The following is a 15426-nucleotide window of genomic DNA, read 5'->3' on the forward strand; positions in this document are numbered from 1 at the left end:
GCCGGGTGGCCAGGCATGTGTTTGTGTATGAGAGCTGCACAAAGCCGTGTCAAACCGCACCACATACCACCACAGACGGGAGAAGAAGAATCCATTTGGATTGTTGACACTGAACTTTATGAACCAGACGAGGCCACATTTCAACGTTTTTCCCTGTGCGGCTGCTGTCTCATTCTCACTCCTGTGTTACTCCTCTCTGGCCTTCTGCCTCAAAAGAATAGCTTCTAGATTTTTTTTTTTTAATGATGAAGGTTTTAGAGAAGGAAGGCATGTAAATAAAGTAGACTGTAAATAAAACATCATGCATACATGTGTATGCTGGTATTGCGGAAAATTTCGCCCAACAGCGTAACAGGTGACGTTTGAATCAAGATTTTCTCAATTCTAGGGAAATTAGGTATTACGCCGTAAAGCAATAAACCCAAACGATTGGCTTGAATCATTCTTCAGAACTTGTGCTCTGAGGTTTCTTCAGTTCTTCACTAACAGCTTTAGTTCCTACCTGCTATTAGTTCCCATACACGGTTTGACATGCATAAATGGTAGAAAAACTTACAGCCCTGGTTCATCTTATCCTGTCATTTACAACTCGCATTAAATGTGTATAGAAACCTTGCTAAGAAAAGCAAAGCTTGAAAGGAAGTAGCAGAGATCGTTGGTGCCTCTGGTGAGTGTACATAGCTAGTACAGTTAGCTTGCTTTGCTATTCTCCGAAGCTTGGCTATTCTCCGAAGCTTGAAACATGTAAATCAAACTTAAATACATTGGAAACAAAAATTTTGTTTATAAATCGTAGGGCTGTATGCTATGCATTTTGGCTACTAGTGTTTCTCATTGGAACTAAAAAGAAAAACGCTGGAGAGTGCGAGCCACAAAGCAACAGCAGTAGCGGTTGTTACATGGCCACAAGCTTTGGCTTCAACTTGACCATGGTGCTTGGTTAAATCCCAATTAAAAAACTTACTTTTAATGATTACAGACTACATTGGCATCTATTCATTCCTCAAGGATATATAAGCATAAATCACATCCCTCACAACCTCAAGCTGTAAAGCTGTAAAAAAAAAAAAAAAAAAGAAGGAGAAGGAGAAGAAGAAGAAGAAGGCTTGCCACTTGTGTACAAGTCTAATCCGACATGCTGACAGGTATTTATGCTGTTAACAGACTGCATTTTTGGCAAATGAGGCAAAACATGTTGCATTTTCCTCTCCATGTGGGAGACAACAGTGTATATGAGACATGCATGTGCTTGTCAGGCTTAAACTCATGTCAGACGGATCTGTGCTCAAGCTAATGCATGTATATTCATCACTCAGAGACACAGCTCGCTCTTATGTGGTAATCCAGACATATTTAGCAGGTGGCGCAATTTATGATTACGCACGTCTCGCCACAAGTGCTTATAATAGGAGCACTAGTCATTTAATGTGTGCAAAATGAGCCATGCACTTTCAGTAGTTGTATACGCAATGATGCAGTGTTTGTGACTGGGATGACACTGGGATGTAGGATTTAATGAGTTATTTCAAACAAATAAAATTTGATCTCCTAGCTAGGCCAAAAAAGCAGCTGTAAGGTTCTGTCCCATCTGTTTATTTCATATTCCAGTCTGTTCTATCTCTCTGTCCAACCCTGCCCTAGTCTTTCTCCTTATCACTCAGAGAGCAGATAATGGGGGGCAGATTTAGCCTTATTAACATCATTAGTGTTATCCCTGTCTAGTCATCTGAGTGGGTAGGAGGCACATGCTGGTGCCGGATGCCTGACATGGTTCTCATAGTGGCGTTGTGCAGTGCGGAGACTGTCTGCCCTGATTGGACTGAGCTCTGTGGGAAATGGCTGGTTAGCTCCAGGAGACATGAGAATTGGAATTTGTGCGTGCAGTGTTCTGAAAGACGTCACTCACTAGACTGACCATTTCAATCAGGAATGTGACGCAGTTACACCACGAATAAGCAATAAGCCACTCAAGGGCATGCGTCAGTAATTTTATCATGGCTAAGGGCTTTTTAGACATATTGCTTTCATAAACGGGGACAATTTCTGATCAATATTATAAAATCTTCTTCTTCTTCTTCTAAAAAAATCCAGTGTTCAATAAATAATTTAATTTTTTAACATAATAAACAATTCTTCCACCTCAGCCAGCCAATCAGATTTTAGAACCGAAAACAATGCAGTATCTTGATGCACACTCCAGAATTATTGGCAATCTTTATGAAAATTACCAAAAAAAAATAAATGCTGTCCGTATGATTAATACATGCAGATGGCATGGTGGCGTAGCAGGTAGCAATGCCGCCTCACACCTCCAGGGTTCAATATTGAACTTGAGTTTCTGTCTGTGTATAATTTTGCATGTTCTCCCAGTGTATGTGTGGTTTTCTTCAAGGTTTCTTCCAGGCTCCTTCCACCTCCCCAAAACATGCAGGTAGGCAAACTGGCTATGCTAAATTGCCTATAGGTGTGAATACGTGTGAGATTGTGTGCATGCATGGTGCTCTGCAATGGACTGGTGTCCTATCCAAGGTGAATTCTTTTGCCTTGCACCCAGTCTTTCCAGGATAATCTCCGGCTCTACAGTAACCCTGACTAGGATAAAGCAATAATCAAAGATTGCTTTAATTGGCGGAGCCTCTGCTGTTCATCTGTTGTGACCTCGTTGAAACTTTGTTGAACAGAAAAAACAGAAAAAGCAATCCCAAAGATCCCCATGAAAAATGAAGGGCAAAGCTTTACCATATATAGAACCCATTCAACAAATGTTAATCTTCATAACATCCTCAATCACATCTCAATAGATTTTAAATTCCATTGACCAACACTTTAAAACATCCCTATTTGACAGATATAAGCCATTGATTTGCTCACTTTTCGAGATGTTGTGCAATCATGCAGCAGCATGAACAATACCCTAATTATCTCCATAGAGTTATTATTACATCTCGGGGTCAAAAAATGGGAACTGCAACAACTCATGCAGCCCCACATTCGGGGGAGAAGCAGAGTACAGGAAAGTTAATGATAAGTTTAACAAATTGGGCTAGTTTAAAAATACTGTCTGGCAAGAAAAATCTTGTATTATAGCAAATAATCAGAATGAAATCTAATACATTTCCACAAAAAAGCCAAAGTGTAAGTGTAGACTATTTCTATTGTAAGACATATTGCAAAGATTGGGAGAGGGAAAGGGGGATTATGGAATGGAAAACATTTATACAATAGAAATGCGTGCGCACAACGGTGACCTTGTTTCCCACGCAAAGACTGTGAAAAAGAAGAAGGAAATATGTCTCCCTTTTCCAATGCCCAAATTCTTTGGGCTATTTCCAGGTCTTTTGTGTGCTTATTGAGATGAAGTTTGGCTAGAAATATTGCTAAAACCTGTCAATCCTGGATAATTATATTAGACCTTTACGTCTAAAGCACTCAAAAAGAGCTGCTAGACTGTATTCTGGATGACTGTATATTGCCGACTCTCAACTATCTATTATAGGGTTACTCTAAAACAATCACAATGTAGTAGCCTATGGCATAAGTTAACAGGGACAGCCTTTTGACTGTTTGAGGCTATGTCGTATTAATGTCTTCCTACTCCACCAGACTCTATAGCCAAGGGTCGCTGTTGCCCTGCACAGATTAGAGCTGTGATAGATGGTTGCCTCTATGAGGTTTTGAGTCTCAAGCTCGAAAATGCTGACTGTTGTTTGTTTGTGCATATGATCTAAACAGTAGTTTGGAGTATTCACCCTTCTTACTCTGAATGTAACATCTAACATGGCTGGAAAATACGAATAGAGTGATGGGACCACTCCATTATATTCACAGCTTTATATTCACTCCATTATATTCACAGCTTTATATTCACTCCATTATATTCACAGCTTTGTGTAGACTGAATGACCTTTTCAGTTTAGACAACATGTTCTCAGAAAGGTTCAAATCCAGAGACTGAGATAAAACGTTGCAAAATATTGATTTTGTGTCCCACAACCATTTATTTGCTGATTTAGATGTAGAATGGAGTCTAAAAGTCTGGGTCCACACTGAAAATGTAGGGGTTTTTTTTCATTTAAAACTTGAAATAAACAGTTTCAGAATAAAAAAAATAAAACAAAGAAAGGAATTGTTCGATATTCAAGATTGTATGCTATTTCGAAGCAAATTGGTGATATTTACTATGTACAAAAGGTCAGATTTTTCTTGAGTCTTATCCCTTCCACTGAAGCACATATTCAGAAGACATTCTGATGGATTTGGCAATCTAACATGGATCGAGTTTCACACAAACGTGTGGAGTCTATGGTAGGTCACGATAGCACTCTGTCATTGAAGCAAAAGGTGGACAATGAAAATTACATGCATTTTCACTAATGGTCTCAGACCTTTGGACCCGACTGTATATTTGAGGTCTTTATTTTGTCACAAGATATAGAGGTAGGTTTCAGGCAAAAGTTTCCTTGTATTTAGTGGAATTCATAATCTGATCAATCTTCATAATACTTCCTGGACCTCTAGCCAGAAAATTGATGCAAAGCATCAATGATCCACCACCATAATTTTCAGTGGGTTTTGGGGCTTTTCCTTGCATACGGTCCATTTCGTTTGCCAAACATGCTGATAGTGTGCACAGCCAAAAAAGTTCAATTTTGGTCTCATCTGACCACAACGCATGATTCCAATTGTAGTTTCAATGACGCTTGTTGAACTTTAGCTGCTGCATTTTGTGGGTTGATCTCAGGAATGGCTGAGATCATGTACGCCCCCAAAGAGCTTGTATACTTCATGCTTTTTAAAAATAATAAGGTTGTCTACATTTTAAAGGATCCAAAAGGCATCGAACCATGACATAAATGGGCAACCAAAGAGGAAGCCCACATTGGGTTCCATTCCTGTCAGCCAAGAACAGGAATCTAAGGCTATCATGGGCACAGACTCAGCAAAACTGTACAGTTGAAGATTGGAAAAACATCACCTGGTCTTTTTCCAATCTTCAACAGTCCAGTTTCGGTGAACAGGTGACCACTGTAAGTTCATATTCCTGTTCTTGGCTGACAGCAGTGGAACTAGATCTTCTGCTGTTGTAGCCCATATGCCTCATGATATGATGTGGTGTGAGTTCTGAGATGCTTTTCTGCTCATCATGGTTGTAAAGTGTGGTTGTTGGAGTTGCCATAGCATTCCTGTCTGCTCAAACCAGTCTGGCCATTCTCCTCTGACCTCTCTCATCAACATGGTATTTCAACCCACAGAATTGTCGATCACACAATGTTTTTGGTTTTTCACAGCATTCTGTCAAGTCTAGAGATTGTTATGCATGAATCCCGGGAGATCAGAAGTTTCTAAAATACTCAAACCAGCCCATCTGGCATTAACAACCATACCATGATCAAAGTCAGTGAGATCAAATTTATCCCCTATTCTGATGTTTGATGTGAAAATGAACTGAAGCTCTTGACCTGTATCTGCATGATTGTGTGCATTGCGCTGCTGACACATGATTGGCTGATTGGATAATTGCATGTATGAGAAGGTTTACAGGTGTATTAAAGTGGCCAGTAGTGTACCAGTTTAAACAATTGTGACTTACAGCATTGCTGTACAAGGTATCTCTATCTAGTTTCTTCATTTACGTTTTCCAGCCCAGAAGTAATGGCACTTTTGCCTATAAATCAACTTATAAGGCATACATTGTTCCAACAGATGGGGTTTAGGGAAAGGGAAAGGCTTATCAATGTTGTCACATAGTTCACGTAGTCACATAGTTCATATTTGCCTTGCAGGCAAGAAAAGGCTTTAAAATTACAAACTGCTACTTTAAAGAACAAACATACCAGGTGAAGATCATAAAACTGCCTTTGTACGCTGTTATGACAATCTGCCCTTGGCTCCAAAAGGGTACATTGTGTGTGAATGTCTGTCTCCGATTCAAACATGCAACTGCCTCTAATTGTGACATAGATTCAGAGAGATCAGCATACTCCGCACTCTTATGGTTTCGCAGGAGCCTTGGGAACTATTAAGATGATACCAATCTAAACCAGTGGCTCCGACTCGGGCCTCCCACAGTCCCACACAACCTGGCCAACCTGAACACACCACAGTATGTGCCCTGTGGAGAGCCGACCACGAGCGTGAGCAGCCAGGCACTGACAGATGTGTGTCAGACCTTGGGTAATTATAGGGACACTCAAACAGACACTGTGTGTCATCACATGCCGCAGTATCCATGCTAAATTCAGCGTGTCTGGCCGGCGTACGTCTTTAAGGTAGTTAGTCTAACAATGTGGCTGTGCATTTCATGATGCTTTTCCATAATTCTTTTGTCCTTGTTTGGACTCACAATGATGAATAATAGAGGATAAATGGGTAGAGAAAATGCTAATCAGTACAGTTTATCATATTTTTCCTTTTTTCTCTACATAAATTGCATGTATATGTTTTTGACTGCATATATTTTTAAATGGGGCTGTAAAGTGGCACATTCTTCATCATCACTAACAGGCGGCACTGCATGATGCATTCGCAGCATCCTTACTAATGCCTGGTCCGGGGTGAAGTGGTTTAAATTAGGCTACTAACTTGTTTATATTCTGATAAATAGAACTAAACTTATTAGAAAGTTATTAGAAAGATAAAAAGAAAGAAAATAAAACGTCTAGTTTAGGCCACGCCCACTTCAGGCTTAAATCCAAGTACGGATACAGATATCTGTAGCGCTAAGCAGATACAGATACAGATACAGACATTGCATCACATTCCTATTATAACTAATAGTTCATTTTTGCCACAAAAGTAAACTTCCAAGGTATGATATGTCCAATTATGGTCAGATCCTTTAAATCTCTTTTTCTCTGTTTAATTATGTACAAAGCAGAAATCTTCGAGTGTTAGATACTTATGTCTTTGATAGATAAACAAGCAGCCTAAAATTCAACAGAGCTAAAGAAGGCAGGAGCCTTGATAAGATGCAAGTTGATCTCTCAGGCTCAAATACACAAAACTGGGAGACGCACGGTCAGAGGCCCCTGTCTAACCCCATTTCAAATGATAGGATGGTAAAAAATAACACATGCCATTTCTTCTGTATGAAAATGTTATCTGGAAAACCCTCCATGCTGTAAACTACACAGTTATTACTTATATATTAAATCTCATTTTTAAAGCATCTCTGATTTGTACTTGTCTGAGTTCTTTCTTTTGATCACTATCTGACTTAGAAAGATTCTTAGTAATATCTCCATACTATTAGATGTGTCTTCAAATGTTTTTGAATGCATAAGACAGATAGAAAGAGAAAGAGAGAGAAGCGTAGTTTTCATTCCTGGCAGGCTCTTTGTGCCTCGCAGGAGCCTCCTGGTCTGAGCAAGAGCTCCTGCTCACAATTTATAGGAAAATCAGTCGCTGCGCACTGTCTGTGTACTTTGTTCATTCCAGAGCTTTACAGCACTGCTCAGTGTAAAGTAAGCTTGGAGAGAGTTCTGTCAAAGACGTTTATTAACTGGGCCTCTGCTACCAGCAGAGGGATTAATGGAGAAGTGGATAAAACAGTCAGATAGAGAGAGAGAGGGAGAGAGAGTGAGAGAAAGAGAGAGTGAGTGAGTTTGGGGGGTTAGGGTGAGACAGATAGAGAGAGTTAAAGAAAGTGTAAAGTAGAAAGCGACACACGAGACAATGTGAAGAGAAATAAAAAGAAGAGAGAGAATTAAAAAAACAATTGAGACAGCTTAGTAATAAAAATAGACCAAGAAAGACACTGACATAAAGATTAAGAGTAATCAAAATGTTTTAATCCTGCAAGAAATACATAACCCATCATAATTTCACTCATCTTGTGCTTTAGTCTGGTCCAGTGTAAAAGAGCGTCAGCTATGGCAACCGCTTTGTTTGTAGCCGGCTGGTATCAGCAAGGCTCGGGCAGCGTGGAGCTGTTTAGAGTAACGTGGGTCGCCGTGAAAAAATCCAAAGCATGCACAAAACATAATATACAGAAGCTCGGCGTCGCCCAGCGAAAGAGCCTCTCTGTCTGCTCCCATCCCTCCAGGTGGCCATGTTTGGAAGTGCTGACAAATAGGAAATCTGGAGCAAGAGTTGGGGACTTGTAGCTCCTTCCAAAATACCCGGCCCCCCTGTGATGAGAATAGTTGTTTGGTTTGCAAAAGCAGAAAATCGAATCTGCCGCATATTTGGTCTGGTCTTTGGGCCGACATGAGCAATGTTTAGATTCGGTCTGTGATCAAAAGCCCGTCGAAGCCGCAGCATATGGAAATAAACCACCTTTTATTTGCCTGAACATCAGTGGAAGAAATCTGGACTTCTCAGGTTAAGATCATACATTTGGTCAGACAGAGAGTCTCACACTCCAGGAGAATAGTTACCATGTATCTTAAAGCATGTGCTCTGATGAAGTAGTGAAACATCTCCAAGGTAAAGTCTAATTGCTTTGACTACTAGACCTGGATGACTGAAACCATCACACTAACGGTGTAACACTATCTGAATCTGTATTTATTTAGTGCTCCAACTATTCATACCTGTATCCTTTTTCTCATTTAACCTCAATCTGGACATGGCCCAAACTGGATAACACTAAAAAACTCTCGGAGGTAGAAATGCCAGCACTGTCAGCATAGTCTGTAATGACTCTGACAGTTCCTCAAACTCAGCTACATCATTCCAGTTCATAACTGGTCTTAAATCGAAATGTGAACAGGACATCTCTATAACTCGCTCATGCAGTTTTGGTGGGATCTAGCCAAGATGTTTTCTAACAAATGCACTCATATTATATACTATATAATATATTATATACTCAATTATATCCCAAAGACGTACAGTTAGGCTGTAGGTAGTCTCATGATTAAACATCCATTTAGACTCTGTTAAGGCTTCTCTGTTAAGGAACAAGGAACTTCAAGCATTCACAAAGGGATCTTTCATGAATGTTGCCTCTCTTCGAAATGGTGGCAGTTGGAGGAGAGCTGCTCTTAGCATTTGGGCAAGAGGTAATTGGGATCACTCAGCTCATCTGATGCTGATAGTGGAGCGATGGGAAATTCCTGTCAGTGAGCTCTGTCGTGGGTTTCGCAAGCACCTTGGCAGCCTCCGTACACTCCACACTGGGAAATGCGAATGGGTCGCAGCATGCTCACATAGCTGTCATTAAAGGAGTGTGTATGTGTGTGTTTTTTTAAGAGAAGAGCTTCACACAATTAAATGTAAAAGCTATGTACCCTGGACTAGTTTCTCCAGTATTGAAGGTGAATGAATGCCATCTGAGCCTTTGACTCATCCACTTGGGCCTGTGTTGGGATGTTGGGATTTGTGTTTGGGATGAATGTTATTTGGAAATATTTGGTCTGCGTGGATTCTGCATTAGTCACCTTACCTGTCATCTGTCCTGTTGAACAAGGTCAAATTCATCTTGCTTGTTTTTTTAGTATGGTAAACCTAGTGCCTCATTTAGCCTTAGTTAAAAGTCAGTATTTATTAAGCATCAGATATTTTCCCTCTGTCCTCTGAGAATAATTATTCCCCCCAAATTATAGAGTGAGTTTAATACTCATAATAAATCAGGGTTCAGCATGTGTGCCAAAAGAAACAAGATATTTTAGTGCCTTCTCTTTCAGACAATAAAAGTGAAATGACAAAATAATAGTGTTGGCCTTTCTTCTATGTCATATTATTGGCCTGTGTGCAGGAGGGTGAGATGGGGTAAACATTTCAGTTTGGACAATAACAAAATTAAAAAAGAGAATTCAAAGACATGTCTAAACCTATTAGCAGGAAGTGGAATTATCATAGATATTTTTATACTGTGATTGTGCCTCAGTCTTTACATTTACATTTATGGCATTTGGCAGATGCTCTTATTCAGAAAATCTTACCTAAGTGAGATTGTCTTGTCTTCTTGGAAATCATATTCTTAGGCTAGGGTTAAATTGGCCTAAGGGAACCAACAAAAAAATTAAGTACTGCCATGGGCAGGAGTCACTACTGCAACATAAGAAAAGATTATACAATACAAGAGTTAGGCAGGGGAAGATTACTCCAGTTCAAGGGTATAGAGAAAAGATTGTTGATGAGTTTCCTTGTGTCTTAAAGCATGGTGGCACAAACCAAGCCATACTTGTGATTTGAGGGCTTGAGGAATAGTGCAGATTTGAACATTGCCATCAGGAAGGGCTCCATTTTTGGCTTTGTAGGCAAGCATCAGTGTTTGAAAACTCAGTTCAGGCAGCCATAGGAAGCCAGTGATGGGAATACACCAGTGGACTGACATGACTAAACTTAGAAAGACTGAATATAAGGTAGGACTCTGCCTGCATTCAGAAGTAACTGCCATATGCAGGAAGATAGGTCAGGAACATTCTGTGTTAGTTTTGAATTAACATGGGATTAACCATCTGAGTGGCCCATTTAAAAAGTACTGGACACATTCTCCTGATGTCGTTTAGGAGAAACCTTCTTGATTGAATAAGTTGTGCTGAGAATCATAGTTGCTCTTGCAACATCATAATATGTGCATTTGCAGAAGGGATGATCAGGGAGTTCTTGAAGGAGATGGCACTATTAAGGCATGGGAATGCATTTCTAGGAATACAGCAGCTTGGTCTTGATGGATTTGGCTTTAGGTGATAAGCTGACATACAACAAAATGTCTGGGTAGCTATAGTAGCATACAGCTACAACATACAGGTAGTATGACAGTGGGCAGAAAAGATGACTTAGTTCTCCTCAGCATAAGGAGGAGGCATGTGAAGTTTTTACAACCCTAAAGGAACGAGTATAAAGAGAAAAGGCCCGATCTCTGAGCCTTGAGGTACACCAGTAGAGAGTTAGCATGGAGCTCCACTCCATTTTACTGGGAATGAACACCATTCCAGGTAAGAATTAAACCACTGCCATTCTGAGTTGGTGATTTCAAGACTGGTGAAGATGGAGAGGAAGATAACTTCTGAGGTCAAGGACGATCAGCAATGATGACAGTTTGGCTGATTTGCTGAAAGTTTGGTGCAAGTTTGAAGCCAGACTGGTTGAAACCTTAAAGCTGCTCCTGGGTGAAAAAGAAAGATGAGTGTAGTCTAGTGTGGCCTTTTCTTTTTACAATAGGTACTACTTTGGCAATCCTGAAAGCAGTAGGTATATGACCTGATGTTATGGAGCCATTTAAGATGTATGTGATCAAGGTGAAGGAGAAGGTCATTCAAGATAGTCCGGTGTAGGGAATGACTAGTGGAGGAAATAAAGCCAGGGGAAGAAGATCAATGATAATGGAGGGGAAGAGAAGAAGTAAACAGAGGAGGAAAAATGGTAAAAAGCTGCTTTCAGGTTGCCTTTGTAGAATGATGATTTTGCAGCAGTTATTTGATATACGTCATTTGGACAAGATTAATTTTATAAAAATACATTCTGTATTTTTGGGATTTTAGTTCCTTCTAAATCCTTCATATCCAAATTTTATTACAGACTGTGCATTCCCACATCTGGATTATGATCATGACTGTGCCATCTTTTACTTATTATAAAAGGATCAGGCCCTGCTCAAATTAACCTGTGAAATATATATTATGTCCACATTGACATACTGGTAAAGATTCCACCATATGTTTATGTGTTACTGTAAGAAAAGAGGATTCATATTGAGACATTCAAGCAAACAATGTTTTCTGTCATCTCCCATTGGAACCAAACAGAAATTGTAGTATTTTCTGAGTTTAAAATACAAAAGAATAGTATAGATGACATTTAACTTGATAAATGTTGATATGAACACTTGATATTTCTATACATTTGTAATGAACATCTGTTTTCCTTATATATGCATTGCTGCTGCAGTGTTATATGGCATGTAATTGTAATGCAAAGTTGTTAAAAAAATAAAAAATACTGCAAAACTATGATATTGGTGTGTATGGCTTTCATACTAAGAATTTTTTCATACCATTCCCAACTTAATAAATGGTATTTAAAATATGTTTTACTTTCCCAAAATATGTCTCACTGCCCAAGACGGGAAATCGTGGCTGCCCTAAACCACATCCACAAAATGAAGTGAATATTATCAATTATTTCACAATGTTCATACTTTAGTGAGAGGAAAAAAAACTGGAGCCAATCATGTTGTGTTTGGACGGAAATTTCATGCTTAGTCATACATTACTGCCTGGGGTATATGGTCTGGCAAAATATATTTATTGTTACACAGCTCCCAAATACAGTACTACATTAAATCAGAAGCAAAGTCTGCTAATTTGCCTGTATAACATAAAAACCTATCCCAAGCATGTTTACTGCCTATTTAGGAGATGGTAATGTCCTAGCTAAAATACTAGCTTCTAGTAAATAGAATTCAAGCATCCCATCGTTCTTTTCTGCAGGAATAAGTATGTCGGTATTCCTCCCGAATAATTACCAATCACAGTCACAAAGTACAAAAAAAACAAAAAAAAATATACATCACTCTATGTATCTTACTTCCAAAGAGATAACTATCTCTTCCAAACATAGCCCAAATGAGTCAGTAATTTGTTTACAAGTACGTTAGATATCGATTGGAGTGTTATTGTGCCTTTCCTAGGAGTTAATAAAGATCAGGAGCAGTATTGCTCCATTTCACTTTGGCACATAGCTATCCAACAACTTGATTAAAACACAGCATTCACTGTGTGAGGAACTCACACTTAGCTAGCATGGTTTTAGTCATCTTCAGGCAAAAAACTGGCTCATTAGCCTAACTTGATCTTTGCAGGAAGATAGCCCAGGCAACATTTAAAAGTAAATATCAGTTTGTAAAAACATATTTGTTTTCTTAAAGTTGTCAAAGTATATTATTGTAATATTTTTTTGCTATTTGACAGAATTTAGCCCCAGTGACATCCAATGCGTTTTCCCAGACCGCTATACATATGATGTTGCAATCAGTTACTGTGTAATGTAGAGTGCAGGTTTCATTTATTAGGCTAGCTCTAATTACGAAGAAAATTTGGTGAGGTCAAATATGACAAAATTGTCATAGTTGTTGCTCTTTGTATGAAAATTTTTTCATACCAACATCCTAATTTAATGTAAGGAATTTAATTTAATGCAACACTTTGCCAAATACTACTGGTTGTGTTACTTGTGTTACAGGAAATGATTCAAATTGAACAACTTTTTTATTAATTCTTTTAGAATTATTCCATTGTGCTGTTGAATTCTCAAATCTCAAATCTGGTCAGAAGGTGTTGATTAATTTTCTATAACGGCAGTTCTGATGATAATTCTGGCTGCAAGGCAAAGCATTAATGTACCTGCTCTATAGTAACATATTACACATGGACTTGTATGGTGATTGCTATACATTAAAAAAATCCTGTGTAATCATTGATATGGTGACTTTCTTTGAGGAGATGTTTATTATTATTTTGAAAAGAGTCTCCAGTGTCAGCACTTTGTACCAGCCAGGGCTAAAGCTGTAACTTTAAGTTCCCTGGCACAGGAAAGTGTTTAGAACATGATAATCTGCATTTGTCTTATGAACTTCTCACAGGAGAGTAAAAACAGAGGCTGGTGAATGAATGACTTTTTATAGCTGCTATAACGTAAGTGATAACAGGAACTAACTGGTTTTGTGGACTTTCCACTTTAAATGTACAGTAACTACAGTATACACAGATAAACGGTATGGGAAAAAAATCATTGCCAAATTGCTGTAGTATAAGATGAACAGAAATATAAGAAAGATAATCATTATAGTAATAGGATTATGAGAATATAATCAACTATGGGTGTAAGTATAGATTGTGACACAATGCATCGCGATGCAAAGTGTGATGATGTGCATCATGGGAAAGTATGATTCATGTTGTGTATGTAAGCACTCTATTAATTATGCATCTAATGCAGTTGCACTGTTTGAACACCAGAGGTCCCAATCTGAACAACCCATAGAGTTAAAATATACAGAGAGCAGGTTGGGCCCAGTAGCTCCAGACCACAACAACCAACACACATTATAGGTTATATGGTAACAATATCACATTCTACCCATTAAAAAGACCCCTTCAGTAGCTTTCAAATGACATCAGCCCCATGCCTCTGCAGTCTACACTGCCCAAGATAGAGGCCCAGAAATCGGCATTTTAGCCGTCTTTGGAGCTCTATTTCCAGTTAAAATGCTGCCTCAGACACTGCTACTGTGACACTGCAGCTCATTATGTTTCAATCAATCATTTTCCCAGGGTCAAAGACCTTGTTTACTCAATTCAATTTTTGGGAGAATTTATAAATGTATTTATTTCTTTTTAAGCTATGGTGAACCTGTAGTAGCCAGTATTGTGAACTGAATCAAATAATGACAAATCGTTATACCCCTGTAATCAGCTTTAAAAAATAATTGCCTCACACCACTCGTTCTTAATTATTTTCTTATAATAGCATGTTCCTTAGTGTTATATTCTTCTAGGGAGTTCCCTTAAGCAGCATCAATATCAGAAAGTATGAAAAACAAAAAGGCTCATTGACTTGTGCCAGTGCTCTGAGACAGTGGCATAGGAACCCAGTTACTGAAAACCACACGTCTGGAGGCAAAATTGTGAAAAAACGAGAAATACATACATGAATAAATAAATAGACATATTTATGGGTGTCTTGTTTTTCACGTCAGTTCCCAAAAGGCAGTCAAAGGCTGGATTTCGGACATCACACCGTGGTGCGTCCGGGTGGCTGGCCACAGTCCGCTTGGCAGTGCTGCTCCTTCTCACCAAGGTATTTGAGGTAAAGCAAATGACTCAAAGATGTATTTTCTACTCCACTGCATCAAGTTTAACCATTTTTTTTCTAGTGCGTTACAACACTGTAGGATTATAAAAGTTAAAGGAAAAATCCACCCTGAACAACTTGCATATTAATCTTAATAATTAACTCTTCAATCACGTCCAAGAGTAATTTTATGATGAAATTCTGAGTGGACTTTTTTAGTTTAAACTTTGACACATTGGTACATTTTCATTTTGGTTAATGCTTTCCAACTACTTACTGATAGTGGTGTCAGTTGGATTTAGCGTTTGCTTCATCTCTACCTAATCAGAGCGATGCAGCAGCACTTTAGTCCTTTAGTGTGGCCAGCTCTCTCACCACCTCATGTGTACACTCTTATCGAACAGATCAGCTTCAACTTTCATGCTAATACCGCCATCAATGCCTTCATGCTACTCATCTCATAGATCGCTAACTAGCTGAGCCATGTCTCTGCCATGATGCAGTGTACTGTGTTGTGTAGCTGCAATATATTTTGAAACTTTGAGTCCAACATACATTTGCTGTCTCCAATATTTTTACATTGGATTTCTCACTAATACGACATTGAATGTCATTGGAAAATGGTGAGTGAGAAAAGAAGCTCTTGCACTTTTGTTTTTAACAGTGAAGACTGATGTTTTCCTA

Source organism: Pangasianodon hypophthalmus, chromosome 16 (genome assembly GCF_027358585.1).
Source record: "Pangasianodon hypophthalmus isolate fPanHyp1 chromosome 16, fPanHyp1.pri, whole genome shotgun sequence".
Taxonomy (NCBI): domain Eukaryota; kingdom Metazoa; phylum Chordata; class Actinopteri; order Siluriformes; family Pangasiidae; genus Pangasianodon; species Pangasianodon hypophthalmus.